A 16964-nucleotide genomic window follows, 5' to 3' on the forward strand; every position below is an offset into this window, starting at 1 on the left:
TTCTTCAGTCCAGTCACACAGGTACATTCTTCTCCCCTTGAGTCCAGGCCAGCACCTCCTCTCCCTAGGCACCTGCAAAGCACTGACCAGCGATGCTATTTTCCAGAGGTTTGTGTGGTTGCAGGAGGCGTGCCCTGCAATCTGACTCACTCTCACTCACTGCTGCGTCTTTAGCACCAGTCAGTAGTCATTTAACTGTGTGGAGCAGATATTTAACTGAGCATTGAGTGAATGATAATCACTGTTATGAACAATTGAAAAAATCCATGCTTCATTAATGTCATTTTCCAATCATTTTGGAAATGTGGGTAACATCCTGTGCTGTCTGTAGGGTACACCCTTGTACCGGTGGTGCCTACAAATAGCTGAATAGAGACTTCACATTACCTCTGTGTGGGTGTCTCTTTCTCTCTTTGTTTCCGAGTTTGAAGCAGGGTCCTTAGAATTGCTGATGTCATGTTCGGCTCACTGAGCCACACCCAGAACTAAACGGAGTTAACAATTATTCTGTATCTGATGATAAAGGCTTCACACTTCGCCTGTGGCAGCATGCCCTGTCCTTCAAGTCACAGCCATGTTGGGCTTTGTGGATTTCCTGACACACACATCTTCACTTAGTGTCTGGAGCACTGAAGTTCATGGGAGCTTTCCCACAAGACAGTATACCAAGGGACGTGAATAATCTGTATAGAAAGTGAGGATCCCATTAATATCATAATTTAAAATAACAACTTCCCCCAGCAATAGCAATCATTTAAAAACAAGAAAGACTTCATCAGTTTCGGGAATATATAAGCAGGTGACAAATGCTGTCAACACAGCAGCTGGTAGGGAGCAGCACCTACAACCTTAGAGGTGAGGGCCACAGCTGTGAGCAGAGGACTGGCAAAGACTGGTGTCACCCAAGAGGCATGGGAAGCAAAGCAAAGAGCCTTCTTCTCATCTCACCCACTACCCAGGCTTTTGCTTTATTTCAGCTTCTGGGCATGTCTTGAATCTCTTGGCTTGTTGCCCCACCCTCCAATTTCAACAGCCTAGCTCCTTTCTATCTTGCTTCTTTCTCTCATCTCCACTTCTGTTATCACATGTCCTTTTCTGACACTGTTTTCTTCTCTTCCCTTTGAAGACACTGAGGCTGCATGGGACACATCTGGATGCACTGTGAATCTTAAGATCTGTAGCTTAATCACTCATGCAGGTCTCTCTTTTCCAGTAAGTAGCCAAAGATTAGAGTACTGGTGAGCTGGAGATTCCCAGAACCACCACATTATAATTTCAGCATGTGAAACATAACAAAAGGAGTTAGCAAGCTTTCCATGTGTAAAACTATGCCAACTGGGGATGGAAGGATGGCTCATTACTTAAGAGCATGCATACTGCTCTTTCAATAACTGGAGTTCAGATCCCAGTGGTATCTGATTCCTCTGGCCTCTGCTGCCACCTATACTCACACCTCCAAACTCTCTGCCCCCCCACAGATAACTGAATGTTTAAAAGTAGGTCATATGCTGAGTTTGTTGTCACACACATCTAGTCCCAACAATTGGTAGGCAGAGGCAGGCAGATCTAGGCCAGCCTGGTCTACGTAGTGAGTTTCAGGTCAGCCATGGTTGCCTTTGGAGAACATGTCTCAAATAGAAAAAAATAAGAAGAAATAAAAAATAGGTCACATAGAACAGACATGTCTCAAGACTAGAATTAGTGTCTCTCCAGCAATGCTGGATGACAAGGACACAGTTGTGTCTATGCATTTGGAACCCTCAGGGGGAGATTGCTTCCAGAATTCCCCAGTTGTGAATCACGAAAAGAGTAAAACTTCATAAAGTATTGTTTAAAAGCTTACCTTCATGTTTGTTTTGCTATCTGTTCACTTCAGAAAATGATGTAAGTGGGTTCCAGAGACTAGATCTAGAAGACTCGAAAGCATCAGGAGGCTGGAAAAACCAAGTGTGCTCTTCGTGGGTGGAAGAAAAATACATCAGTTAATGTCCACAAAGAAAGAGAAGAACCAATAGAAGACAGTGAAAGACTGAGATGGCAGACAGAAAGCCAGAAGATAGGTAGAGAGACGACAGTCAGACAGACCTATGATAGAGGATTAGATAGAAGACCTACGATCAGGAGGTGGCAGACAGACAGACAGGTTTAAGGGAAGGAAGTAGCTAATGTAATGGTGGCCAGAAAACAAAGGAACAAATTAAAAAATGAATCTAGAGCTGCATGGAGAAATCCAATCACCAATAAGTTACAGTTGTTTCCTTAATTTTATTATATGTGTCTGTGTGTGTGAACATGCACATGTGAGCACACGTGCATGCTACAGTTCACAAGTGAAGGCCAGGGATGATTTACAGGAGTCAGTCCCTCTTTCCATTTTGTGGGTCTTTAGGAATTAAAATCAAGTCATCAGGCTTGGGGGCATGCACCCTTACTGAACCATCTTGCCATCAGGTTGAATTTGATGCACGATCTGGAGTAGTCCAGGTCATCTTCCAAATCATGATATAGACCAAAATGACCTTTGTTGTAGAATATTATTTTAAGTACTTGTTTATGCTCAGCTGTTTCGATGATACACTGACCATGTTGTTCTCAGACTTTTGGAACCGGCTTATGGGCAAAATGTGGAGGAGTTAGAGGTGTTGTCTTAAGAAGTTCTAGAATGCTGTGAGTGGCACTGAACAGCCTAAGAGTGGGTCTGTGAAAATGCAGACTGCCTACGGAAATACGGATAGTAAGAAGGCCACTCAAAAGGCTCCGGAGTGAACTTGAGACAGTCACTGTTACCTTCCAGCCACATCTCACTGGTGTGCTGGGAATTTTAGTGAGGCTGAATCAACAGCAACAGACTAATTTGTTTAGCAGAGCAAATTTCCAGACAGCATAGCATGCCATTGGGGCATGCTGTCAAAGGGGATAGTGGGAGACACGAATCCCACATCCCCTTGCACCTCAGCCACGAGGTGGGCAGTTAGTTCGTTTCTGCCTCATGCTTCTGTAATAACATGCTGCCCTCTGTCCTTCACAGAGTTGGGTCTGACCTGTCAAACCACAATTTACAACCTCCACACTGCAAGCTAAGAAAAGACTGTTTCTCTTTACACACTAGCCATCTTAATCATTTATTCCAGCAAAGGATAACCGGAGTTATGGTAGAGTAGAAAGTATCTCCTGTGTTGTTGAGAGGAAGAGAAACAATCTGAGGAAGACCCTGGCTTGGTGCCTACAGCAGAGACCCGGGCATTTGTACTCTGCCAGTGTCCTTCCTTTAATCCTGAAGACAGGATCTTGATCAGAGCTAATCATTTACAGAGAAGCTCTAAGCGCTTTGTTCAGTTAATCTCTCGATGACCCAGTCAGGTTAGTTTTACGGTCTCCATTTTACAGAGGAGGGAACATGTGATAGAAACATAGGGAAACTGCTGATGAGGCCAGGGCTGGAGCTTCAGTTCTGTCAAATGCTAGAGGTGGTAGGGCCAGGGCTCTCCACTTCTAATCATCCTGGCTTTGAGTCTCAAATAACTTTGTCATTTTCTTGAGCTTCATTTGTTTTCTCCTTCTCTAAACGAATAGTTGCTTTGATTTTTCTAATTCCTTTAAGAAAAAATTCCAGAAGGACTTGTTCGTTGACCTATTTTGGCAGATGAGAATGCTTTTTCATTAAGATTTTAATAGAATTCCATATACCCACTCTTAATTACAAAAGGCCTTTTTATACACCGCACAGCATACCCCAGAGTCTCCATCTAGTAGGTCTCTATGGATGGGATGATCTTTGTGTTTTATTTAGTACATCTTCAAGGCAGTCACCGTGTAATACCCAACTCGATAACTGCCCAACAAAGGAACTCAAGAACAACAAAGGCAGCTTTCCACCAAGAGAGGAGAAAACTTGACATGAGCTCTTTATTTTCAATCTCCATTTATAAATCGTTCTTAATGGTAACGTTATTCCCATTTGTTATTTTCAAGGGTGTGTGTGTGTGTGTGTGTGTGTGTGTGTGTGTGTGTGTGTGCATGCATGCGGCGGCCCAAGGTTGATGTCAGGAATGAGTTTTGATGGTTCTTTTATCTTATTCTTTGAGGCAGGGTCTCTCAGTCATGTCAAGAGCTCATGGATATGGCTAGTCCCCACAGTCAAAATGCTCAGGAGAATCCTTCTCAGGCTGGAATTGCAGGCAGGCTGCCATACCCACCCATACTTTCATGGGCTGTAGGATGTAAACTCTGATAATCACACTCATCCTTTACCTCCTGGGCCTCTTCCCAGTCCAGTTTTAGTAATTAAAAACAACAACAACAACACCAAAAGACTATCTTACTGATCTTGGACACAGTCACACTGAATGAGCTCAGCCAATGAAAAACACAGACTACAGAGGGTTCAAGAAAGGTGGCTCCTCAATTTGTGACACATATCTAGGGTATTCATAACTTTAGCTGAGTGATCCTGGCTCAAATGTGTGATGATGCCATCTCCACTCAGTCAATGAGCATGGAGAGATCCACAGAAGCCAAGCGGTCTAGCAAGTAGCAAGGATGGACAGGAAACTGTAACAGTGAAGGTCTCCAGGCCCAAGCTTCCTCTGCTTGCCATATTTTTTGAAGACAACAGTAACAATCAGAAATTTGGGTCACTGTTTCTGGGGATATATTTTGTAGTTTCAGTGGGTGGAGAACAAGATAATCTTTTCTTTTAAAGTGGATTTTAATTAGTGGGGGGCAGTAGACCCTTAAATTTTGGGGTTGTGCACCAAGTCCAGGAGAGAATATGAGGTGAAACAGTGGTATTTGTGTGGCTAGAAAACATAATGACCTCAAATTGTTTCTTTTTTAAAAAAAATTTTAAAAATTCCATTGGTGGGAAAGGGGGGTCATCCCATCCCAGTAAAACTGCACAAAGGTAACTTTCTCCTGTGCATTCAGTTTTTGGTCTGCCCTAGCTACATTCCCCTATGGGTATCCTTCAGATTGGGAAACTATGCTTCCACTTGATTAAGGGCATCCATCAGTAACTACACTGTGGAAGCCCCTTGAATAAAAAGCTCACACACCGTGGGCTTCTGAGAGGCTCAGTGGGTAACGGGTTTGCTGCCAAGCCAGAGGACCTGTTTGATGTTTGAAACTCACATCAGGGAGAGGGACCAGCTCCATCAGCTACCCTGTAACCTACACAGTTGCACCATGGTACATGCCCTCCCTCATTGCTTTTCCCTTAGTTTTTCCCAGACTTATGGTTCCTTTCTCCTGACTTTAGATCACTCTGCTCTTTTAGCAAGCCAGGTTCCATGTCCCCACTTTACCAACTGAGCTTTTTGTATCTGTCAAGATCACTCAAAGACCACATCTTACCGATCCCAAATTTTAACAAGCAAAGAAAGAAAATGACACATTTTTAATCAAATGAAGCAATAATGACAGGTTTATTTAAAATTTTCCAATACTGAAAACCCTCTAGTGATGGATTAAAGGTACTCAATGTATAATAGCAAAGGAGAATAGAAAAAATAACAGAAGAAAACAAAACCAAACCATAAAAAAACAAAACAAAACAAAATAAAAATGTTTGAAATGGAGTCCAATAGGGATCTTCTCTAAAATTGTGAATAATGAACACAGTTACTAGGTTTGGCAAACAATTCATTTCGAAATTAAAGCCTATGTCTGTATTGTAAACTCCATAAAAACTGCTCATTGAATTCAAGCCTTTCATATACCGGGCACTGAAACACAAAACCAGTTTATTTGCAAATATTAGAAATTATTCATTTGTTCTCACAGTTGCAGGAATTAACCAGCTGCTTTGCTGCAGTGTAGAGTAGATGAGATAAAAGACAAGAAAGGAAAAAAGTCAGATAAAACTCTAAAAATCAGAAATACAGCAAATTCAGACACCAGCTTGCTTATTTAAGACAACAAACTGAACGTTAAGATATAGTCTACATTTGCGGTTGTCATTTCCTTTCCCCCACCCCACTGACAAATACCTTCTAGATCCACTAGCCATTTAGACTATTCCTAACCTCCAAATATTCTGTATACACATATTTAGCAAGGAGCAAAAGCCTGACATCATTCAGACAACACTACAGCCAGCATACAGCTTTAGAAAGAATACTTTTTATGTAATAAAGATTCAGCTTTAAAAATAAAGAGCCCCATTCATTTCTAAACAAATAGTTTTAAATCATTATGAAAACCCATCGAAAGATTATTCAGTGTGGGCTCGGAACTAATGAACAACACATTTCAAAGACTATCAGTGTAACACTCTGCCAAACACTCCCAAAAAAAGGACTGCTCAGGATTGTTCTTCTTCTACTAGATAACTTGTCCCTGGCCTGGCCATCTCCTTTAAAACTATACACAAAACTCCTGCTAACAGTCAACATTTTAGTTGATCACACAACAGAATGTCACAATGTAAACTAAACAGATTCTTGATGTCATCATCATGTTACCAATGTTTGTTAATTTCTCATTCCAACAGTTGGTCACAGAGTTCAAGTATTATCAAGGTTCCCTTGTCAGGTTTTCACGCGTCTGACATATCCATCCTTCAAGTACATGCAGGGTTCAACAGTTTGCAAGAGACAGAAGCCAGAGGCCCTTTAAGACACTGAGGAAATAGGATTGTGGGGCGAACCCATCTGGGTAAGAACTTTATCCAGCCACTGCAGAGGGCCCTGCAGATGTATTTCAATCCAGCAGGGGGTGCTAGTAACATCCTGCCTGAGGTACTTGGCTCCCCAACCCTAGGAAAAAGAAAGCACACTGGTGTCATTTAACTCTATCTCATTGAGTCACTCTACCAAGTAAAAAATCATATGATCAGTTCACATAATTGTGTTTGGATTCATGGCTATGTCCCACAAGAAAACAAACATACTGCAAAAGCATGAGTAATTTTTGGGTATGGATATTGGCCACCAAAAGTCTATCCAAGGACTCCAGGATCACCTATTTAGTCTGGTGTAGTGGCACACGCCTTTAATCCCAGCATTCAGGAAGCAAGAGAAGGCAGATCTCTGTGAGTTCCAGGCCAGTCAGCAGTAAAGAATGAGACCTTGTTTCAAATAAATAAATAAAAATTACTAGTCTTTGGTAATTAAAAATTTAAAATAATTCAATAGTCGTTTGAATAAAGACATTTTACCCTGGTCACGGTGGTGCACAACTTTGATCCCAGCACTTTGGGGAAGCAGAGGCAGGGGGATCTCTGTGAGTTCGAGACCAGAAGGGTCTACAAGAGCTGGTTCCAGGACAGCCTCCAAAGCCACAGAGAAACCCTGTCTTTGAAAAAAAACCAAAAAAATATATTAAGTATTTATTTCCCACTACATTACTGTTTTGTTACTCTACTTACTTATACTTTTGGATTTTTCAGATAGGGAGGATTTGGTTTTTAATGTTCATTAAAGTATGATTTTATGTAAGTACCAAAAATCATCTAAAATAACATGAGACTGCCTATTAATGTTAGAAAGACACCCTGCATCATTTCTCCAAGACATTGGGAGGAGCAGGGAATTGAGGCTCCCTCTCTGCAGAGCTACAGACAGTGTGCAAAGCTTTTGAGCCAACATATGATGTCTTGTGTGGTGATGATTATGTTACAGTCACTGAGTTTAAAGAAGATATATTATTATGTGTATTGTAAGTATCTACTGTTTGTGCATACAGATACCTATGGAGGACACAAGAAGGTGTCAGGTTTTTGGGGATGGAATTACAGGCAATTATGAGCTGCCTGGCTTGGTGCTCGAAACAGGACTCTGGTCTTCTGGAAGAGCAGCAAATGCTCTGAACTGCTGAGCCATCTCTCCAGCCCACCACCTCATTCTTTAGTAGGGTTTGTTTATCTTAAAACTCAAGTCATATCCATCACGCCTTGCACAGCCTTCTGTGCTAATGTATGTTAAATATCTTTATGCTGTGGTATTATTATTAAACCCACTGGGAGCCCTATGCATCTTGAAGGTAAATGTTTTAGAAGCATTTTTTCTCTTTGTATTGTCTTTTTGGAATAGTGGTAAAGTATTTGCTGGAAGAATTATAACAAATTCTGAACATAGTTTTGGGCTAAAGAGATAGGTTATCAGCTTAGAGTACTTGCTGGTGTTCCAGAGGACCTGAGCTTTGGTCCAGAAACCCACAGCTTCTAACTCCTGGTACAACAGATCTAATACCCTCTTCTGACCTCCATGGGCACACACACACACACACACACACACACACACACACACACACACTGATAAGAGTAAAGGAATAAATCTTTAAATACCTTATATTAAAGGAAATGCTTTTAGCTATATAAAAGTAACAATCAACTGTAAGTTGTTTAATCAATAGGAACTTAATGCAAGGAGAAAGCTTATTGGAGTACAGGAACCAAAGCTTCTTTAAAAATTCAATAATCACAGCGCCATCAAGGACTTTGAGAATAATTACCAAGGTCCCAATGCCACCCAGCCCCATTTTACAGGTCAAGAGCAGAAGGTCTGAGAAAGTTCCTGTACCTCAACCAGTTAACACAACCACTAAGGAGTTGTTTTTCCTTCAGAACAATAAGCACATTGGCAAGTTGCTGGCCTCATTTTGAAAATCGTCTGAGCTAAAATGTGAAGTCAAAAAATAAATGTTGCTTGATCATTATTCACATAATGAACAAGGAGAGATTCTGTGGTCACGTTTGCACACAACACACAGGCCAACTTCTATAAGGGGTAAAGTAAGGCCTCCTTTAGTGTTAAAGAGGAACCACATTTGGCCAGAAGGTGGAAAATTCCTTTGATCTGGATGGCGATGAACAAAGCCTGGCTCTGGACTCAACCCCAGTGATGAATACATCACTAAACAGGCCCAACAAGAAGTCATAGAGCTTTTGAAGACAGCACATGAAAGATGACTGCCTCACCCAGACATGTAATTAGCACTCTTCCTCAAGGTAAATCAGATAAAGACTTATCTTGGATACCTCAGAGACCAGGCAGTTACTAGACTGTGCTGTCATCAGATAGACACTTAAAAAATTAATTTTCAATGGCTTCTTAAAATCTTCCATGTCTCAGACACAGAAGAGGACAGAGCTAGCGATGCCTTGGATTCTCTCCTTTCTGTGATACTACAGAACACTCAACACAAATGACAAGAGCCCTGTTAACCTCTGAAGCATACACAAGGCACAGCGTTTCTCGGTGTAGCTTTGTAGCCTATCCTGGCACTCCCTCTAGAGACCAGGCTGGCCTCTAACTCACAGAGATCCATCTGCCGCTGTCTCCCGAGTGCTGGGATTAAAGGCATGGGCCACCAATGCCCGGCCTTCTGCAGCTAATTTTTATTTGCAGCAAAAATAGTTTGAGAAGAAACACTTTAAAACATGCAAACACCTCGATTCTCATAAAATTTCTCTTCATATTTTGTTCTTAATGCATTTAAATGTTCTATGTGTGTGTGTTATGTGTGCGCGAGGCATGTGCTATCATGTGTGTGGAGGTCAGAGTTGGCTGCTTCCTACCATGTGGTCCTTGGGATTGAACTAAGTTTGTTAGGCTTGGCACAAGCCCCTTTACCCACTGAGCCATCTTACCAGTCCTCTTCTTACTGCACTAGTTACAAAGTGGTGATATTTGCATTCTAGCACTCACTGTCTATTTAGCTACCAAGCTTGCCAATTAATTCACTTCTCTATTAGTATGGCAGTATCAATTAGGATTTACTTATTGGACAGGATCTCACTGTGTTTGTAGTCCAACCTGCTTTGGATTCTTGATTTTCAGTTCCAGGAGTTTTGTGCACCACTACACCCAGCAGTGTCTTAAGATCCTCTAATGCAGTTAATTGCAGTAGCTTTTCATTATGTCTCGATCTGGAATCCAGTCTCAACTATGCACATATCAAAAATGATTTTTTAATAGCACCGACATTACCATGCAGAGGCTTTGTTTTTTCCAGAGTCACTCATCAGTACAACTATTTACATGATGTAGACTCTGCAGTAGGTGTCAGTGTAAGGGCTCCTGAAAGGTGATATGCCTAAGTTACATGACACACTACACTGTTTACACTACATTATTTTATATAAGGAAACTGAGCATCCTTGGATTTTAGTCCTCAGGACCCCAGAACAAACCTGCCATGGACAGCTGTATCCTGAGAGGCACCAACATTTTCAGAAACTTTTCTTCACTTTGTGTCACGTGAGATGCACCAGGTGCAGCTCATCACAGATTTGGAGGCAGCCCGTTTGCCTCAGTGGGGATAGATATCTGCAGCAATGATCTGGATACTAGATGTGCTTATTGCTACTTTGTATCTTTGTCTTCTCAGCAGACAAGGTAGCAACTACATTCATATTCAGAGGGTATATAGATAGGCTCCCATACAGACAAAAAACACAAGAGCATAAAAACACACGTCATGTCATTAAATTATGATTTTACACTGACACTTCCAAGGAATGCCACACCCCTTCTTGATTGCCTGTTCCTTACTCCACAGGGATAGCTAAGGTCTGAGCACTACCCACACATCTGGTCATTGACTTAATCATAAAATAAACACATAGACATGTTATAGATATGTTTTAATCTAAAACTAGTAAATAGTTAAATCCCCTAAGAAAGATATGTGGGATGTTGAGATGGTTCAGTGGGTGAGGTGCTTGCCACTAAGCCTGAAGACTAGAGTTTGATTCCTAGTATCCACATGGCAGAAGGAGAGAACTGAATTCATAAGCTGTCCTCTGACCAAGGTACTTACACACACATACACGCATGCACACACAAACATGGAATAAATAAATGTAAGAATTGTTTTAAAAGATATTTCACTCATAACAAAATGTAGGACAGCGTAGTACACCACAATAACAAGGCAATGTCAGCTGGCACCTATCAATATCATGGGAGTTGGAAAACCACTAAGATCAATGATTGGAACAATTTCCAGATAATATGAATTAGAAAGATACTTCAAACAGCAGCATCTGAACATTTGGCATTTGCCACAAGATTGATGGGGTCACTTCTAGAGGAAGAAAAGATGAACATTTGCAGGATGAGTAAAGGGACACGCACCTTTTCCAATATGTCACCTGGTGTTTTCTATTGTAGAGTTCCGGTTAATGTTGGAGAACAGCCCAAGGCAGAAATGGTTCTTGTTGTTGGAAGGATCAGTGTAACCATCCACCAACACGCTTGTGGAGGAGGCCTGGAACGTATCACCCACGCGGTTGTTGAGCTCGTAGTACACAATAGAGCACCAGTGCATTGGTTCCTCATAAACAACAGCTTGAACATGTGCAAGAAGGAAAGAAATTTGCTCACAGTTACTCCTGGAGCACCCCAACCAGAAACCGCATTGTAAAACTGGCTGAGCAGGGTGGAACGGAGACAGGGAGGGGAAACTACGAGGGTCACATGGGTCATTTCTGTGAAATCCTATGTACTTCTTACTAAGGGCGGCATTCTCCTTTCATTGGGGGAACTGGCAGAGATCCAATATACCAGCTCAGCAAGCAGGGCAACAGCACTTGCTGAATACAAATGACTTATAACTTGCTCATTAACATACAGAAATAATTGAAATCACTCCTGCTGGCACACTACCTACAAGAAACACAGTGATCAATGAGAAAGCTAGTGGCACAGGAACAGGAGGGGCCCGGAGGTGTCCCAATGGGCTGGTGAAGAATGGAACTGCTTTTGGCAAAGCCTTGCCAGACCTCTGCTTTCTCGAAGCCCTGAAAACGAACTTCTTCCTATCATGAAGAAGCTGCCTGGCTTCACAAGAGCTGGTGATGGCTGAAGCTCCAGTTTTGCTATAGTTCAGGAAGAAACCATGCCAGCTGGCCATTCCTCCCGAATAAAATATATCTCTCTCATCCAGACTCCATGCTAACCTCCTTCTATTTGCTTCAGTCATGCCGAGCAGGTGTGTTTGTCTCTCCCTTCCCAGAATGGGCCAACAATAGAAACTACACAGGTTTACCAAGAGGATGCAGCTTGTTAGGCCCAATCTCTTAAGGCTGATGAATCGCCAAACAGAAAATGCTTCTAAATGCTTTCAACCAAAAGGCTGGGAAAAGAGCCCTTTCTGCATCAAAACCTCTTATGCATGCCTTTTGAGAGCCCAGGCACACAAACCACACCATTGTCAACTTGATCATTACTCTAATGAGTCTCATGGGGCTTCAGTGTACAAATATAAGAAATGGAAAGAAAATCCACCAGGACTGGCAGATGGAAAAGGAGAAGGACAAGGAGGAGGAGGAGGAGGAGGAGGAAGAGGAGGAGGAAGGAGGAGGAGGAGGAGGAGGAGGAGAAAGACTTCCACATCCTTTTTTTTGATTGCTTGTGGTTTTTCGAGACACAGTTTCTTTGTAGCTTTGTAGACCAGGCAGGCCTCTAACTCACAGTGTTCAGCCTGCCTGTGCTTCCGAGTGCTGCCGTGTTCTTAACATAACCAGCCAGTTATTTGTTTTATATAAGTAGTTTAGCTGAAAATATACTATTTCCCTTGTTTCTTTCCAGGCAATGCTTCCCTGTCTGCTGCTCTTCAAGGAGCAAGCTTTAGTAATTCACAAGTGTCAAACCCCAGAGAAGGCTGTGCCATCTGTCACATAGGCCTTCTATCAGCTTTCAGCATTGTTAAAAATGCTATTCATTTGGCTTACATGTGGACACATTTTTCCTATAAAAGGCCAGGAAGATCTTGTGAGACATATGGTCTTTATCACAACTATTCTACTCTGCCTTTGTAACCACAACAACAGATAAAAAAAAACCTAGCCATAGATAAAATGTAACAAATGGGCAGTAGTGTGTTCTAATAAAGCTTTATTTACAAAAACAGAAAGTGGGCTGATCTGTGTTCCGGCTGTAGCTTGCTGACCCATGTTCTGGGAATCCACCAGAGGTAACAACAGGAGAATAGTCAAAATATTTTCCTCTGAAAATACTATGTGATTTTTAAATGGCTCCAACTGGGAACATTTCTTAAGCTATTTGAAAGGAAAAAAAAACTTAAAAATAAGTCTCTATTTGGGGGTAACAGAGATAATCTCATCATGACCATTACAGGCCCCACATAGGGTATCTTGTTCCCCAAATAAAAATTCCAAAAGTGGCATAGGGGCTATTCTGAAGATGTGAAAACACATGAGCATATAAATAACAGATGTATTTGTTATGTGAAACAGGACTCAATCATTTCCTCCGACTATCTCTGTAAGCACAGAGATTTTTAACAACCTCCTGTGTATAAAGGTATGTGAAATAGCCATACAAACCCATATTTATTGGTAACACATCATAGCCAGATACATTTTAAACAGTTATTTGATATATGTGCATATATGTAAATAAATGCATATATGATAATATATATCACTTACTCATTTATTGAAGGTGAAAGCAAATTAGCATGCTAAAATCACAGATATTCTTGTTTATTTTTCCATAATTAATAAATCGTGGCTGATTATTCAACACTGGTCAACATACAGCATCTCAGATTGTCTTTAGAGGTGACTGACAGTTCGGTTTTCCAACCACCAATGCTGGAAACTCTCTTCACCTAACTATGTAACACAAAATGGCAGAGCACTGTGTACGGCTGTTTCAGAGACCAGTGGGAATCTGAGACCTCCATATTCAATTCTGAGATCTCATATTTGACTGTGACAGAGCTTAAGTAAAAAGATGGGTTCTAGAGAATTCTTTCCATTAGGCTTAAAACAACAACAAAACTTTTTTTCCATGTTTCTCAAACAGCTACCTTTTTAAGGTCTAAATGAGTAAAAGTGACATTTGGACAGGACATACAGACAACACTCTGACAACTCATTTTACCTCCTCTGTTGATCTCGGAGGGCAGTGCAGGTGCCATCATATTCATGTCCATTGGCTGAGAGCCATCCTGGGTCATGGCGTCTTCAGGAGGCTGGTAAGCAGGTGGGGGTATGTCAGCTACAAAGTTTGAAAGAAAAAAATTACATTCTTCAGGCGCAGACTCTCCTCTGCGCTGAGAGCTTTTGCGTATGATTAGACCTGCTCAAGTGTACACAGATGCATGTGTGTGCACATGTATGCAGGGGTCAGAGGGTAACTTTAGGTAAACATTTTCCTTTAATCATATTTGGGAACCGAGAAAGCAATAAAGCATGGATCACGTTTTAATTTCTGAAGGTACAACATGGATGCTGAAGTATAATTTAATGTAAAGCACCTTAAGTGCCTCTATAAACATCCCGTCCCATCACTTTCCCTCACAAAAATATCCATGCATTTCATGATCTTTTATTTATCGTGCCCCTCTTGATGTCAACTGGCAAGAGCTCTGGCACTAATATTTGAGATGCTTGTTTACTAACCTGTAATCTGAAAAGTGTAATCCTCTAATTAGTCACTATTACACCATCCATTATGACTAAAACAGGAAAATAACTGGTTTTTGTCTTTGCTAAGTTAAACAAGCAGGAAAATAACTGGTTTTTGGCTTTGCTAAGTTAAACAAGCAGATGTTCTCCATCACTTTTGTTGCCTTTCCTTGCTGTTAAAAGTACATATTTCTTGGGATTACATCACTGGCTAAATGAATCTAATTAAATGGGGCAGGTGGATACCCCAGTAATTAGCTCTTCTGCGGCTGCATTGATAACAAGGGTTCTTCAATGTTGGAAAAGCTCACCAAAGCCGCTTCTCAGAGCAGCAGTGTGTGTAACATGACATTTTCCCCTTTCTTTTTCTGGAGAGCAGAGACTGGAACAATTGTGCCACTCAAAGAAGGATGCAGCAGTTTCAAAACTTAACAGGACTCAAACAAGCCATTCTCTTCTCCAGCTGTATGTACAAGTCCCCTCCCTACATTGATATTCTCTAAGCACTGGTTCACCAGGATGTGCTCAGGGTTCCACCCACCGCGCCCCCCCCACAGGCCACGCCCACCCACCTCCCCAAGGCAGGCAGCGTCCGCGAATGCCCCCTCCTACCTGGCATCTGGAAAGGGCTGCCTAGGTCTGAGCTGGTGCGGGAGTGAGGGTAGGTGCTGCTGCTGCTGCTGCTGCCTGGGGAGTTGGGGTAGCTGCTGATGGACCAGTGGGGAAACGGGTGGGTGCTGGGCTGCCTGAAGGAGTCTGGAAACGTGGCGTTCAGTGGCATGTGAGGCTCATTCTGTCCCAAGTTGCGGAACTGTGCCAGAAGGCTGTGCTGAGGGTTGTACTCACTGTACCTCGGAACCAGCACAGGAGGAAGCACTGGGAACAGAAAGAAAACAGAGAGACAAATGAGAAAGGTTTAGTTTATATCCTCTCTTTCTTAAAACAGGCAGTGGACACAAAAGCCTTTGCAAATTATTCCCTAGTCTTTACTTTTACATGACGTATATATTCCACAAAAATACAAAAGGCCTTTGGAGACCAACATATTTTTGGATGGTTGAGCTGGAAGTTTGCAGTCTACACCTGGGGTCTGAAGTTCCTGTGAGAGAAAAGTCACCTGGCCATCCCAGGAGCAGGAGCAGGGGGGAAAGCCACCCAAATCTGATACCATCCATACTTGGGGACCCTCAGAAATCATCAGCTAGGTGAACCAATCCATCAACAAAACCATCCTGAATGACACACTGTGGCTCTGGAGCCAGTGGGACGAAGGGCTGATAATTACAAAGTCATGAAGTAAAGTAAACCTTCCTCTTTATAAAGTGATTGTTACAGACACTCGTTACAATGAGCGAAAGCTGAGTAGATGGAGTTCCTGTGCTCTTTTGCACACGCATAAATGAATACAAACAAAACTTCCCCAAGATATTTTGGAATTACACTCCACAACAGAAAGGTGGTATTGCTCTGATCTCTAGAGCCTTCACGGGGCACACACAGTCCACACCACTCACCAGGGCTCTCCACGCGCCTATAGTGATAGGGGTTGATGCACACCTCCTTCTGGTTGGAACCAAAAGGAAACTCACAGCAATCCAGAGGCTTCAGTTCATGGTGGCTCTGGAGGTCTGGCCAGCGCCACACTCGGCAATAAATGACATGAGGCAATCCCTTCCGGTGGGACACCTGCAGCCTGCCATCCAGGGAGCAGGGAATGGTGACACAGTTACTTGGCTGTCCCGGGCAGCTCAGGGCCTTCTCCAACTCTTCCATGGCCCCTTTCTTTTTCTTCAATTTTTTCACCAAAGCGTCCACAGCTTTCTCTGCCCACTTTTCTTCTTCGTCACCTTGTTTCCAACCTAGAAGTCTCTTCACAGCTGGACTTGTAAAGGAAAACAAGGTGGTCACATTCATAGTGACTGGTCTAATTCTTCAGGCTCCTTACAGGGTGAAGTGGTGATGTCTCGAAAGGGGAGAGGCCAGAAGAGAGTTCAACTTATTTAAATCGGTTCTCTTTAGTTTCTCCGTAGTTCTGAAAAGTAGAGAACGGCTCTTCCTCCTATTCCAAGAAGGGACCCAAAGTTAGCACCTGCAAAAGAAAGGATAGGAAACTGTCTTTAAAATCACCTTTAGACACACCATGATTAACTGACAAGTGCCAGATACTAAGCACTTTGATGTTCCCTGGATAATACTGCTCAGCTTCACACTTGGGTGACTTTATTAGCGAGATGAAACCCCAGGCTAAGCTGGTGAGAATGTGTATTCTATCATGCCAGAAGCTGAACTGTGTTCTCCTAAAACATACATTAAAGCTCCAGTGCCCATTGCAACCCATTGTAATTGGGCTTGGAGTGGCTAAGGAACTCACCAGGGTTAAATCAGATTATAAATGAGGGCCCTGAAGGCAACAGGATTGGCGGTCTTACAAGAGGAAGAGAACAGACTGCTGAGAGCAGCACCATGCTCTGGACAAAGGTCATGGCAGTATTTGGGGCACAGCTATCACTCAGGCAATTTGCATATTACCACCATAAGCCTATATGCAAGTGATAAAATTCAAAGGACACCAAGCAGAAAACTG

The 16964-nt window shown here is 42.3% G+C and overlaps 1 pseudogene; it reads right to left on the reverse strand.

The window, feature by feature from the left end:
• The window catches only part of LOC113837875, a 25114-nt pseudogene extending 8820 nt beyond the window's left edge, over window positions 1-16294 (reverse strand).
• Window positions 16295-16964: the final 670 nt, after the last annotated feature.

Source organism: Cricetulus griseus, unplaced genomic scaffold, assembly GCF_003668045.3.
Source record: "Cricetulus griseus strain 17A/GY unplaced genomic scaffold, alternate assembly CriGri-PICRH-1.0 unplaced_scaffold_1, whole genome shotgun sequence".
Lineage (NCBI taxonomy): Eukaryota > Metazoa > Chordata > Mammalia > Rodentia > Cricetidae > Cricetulus > Cricetulus griseus.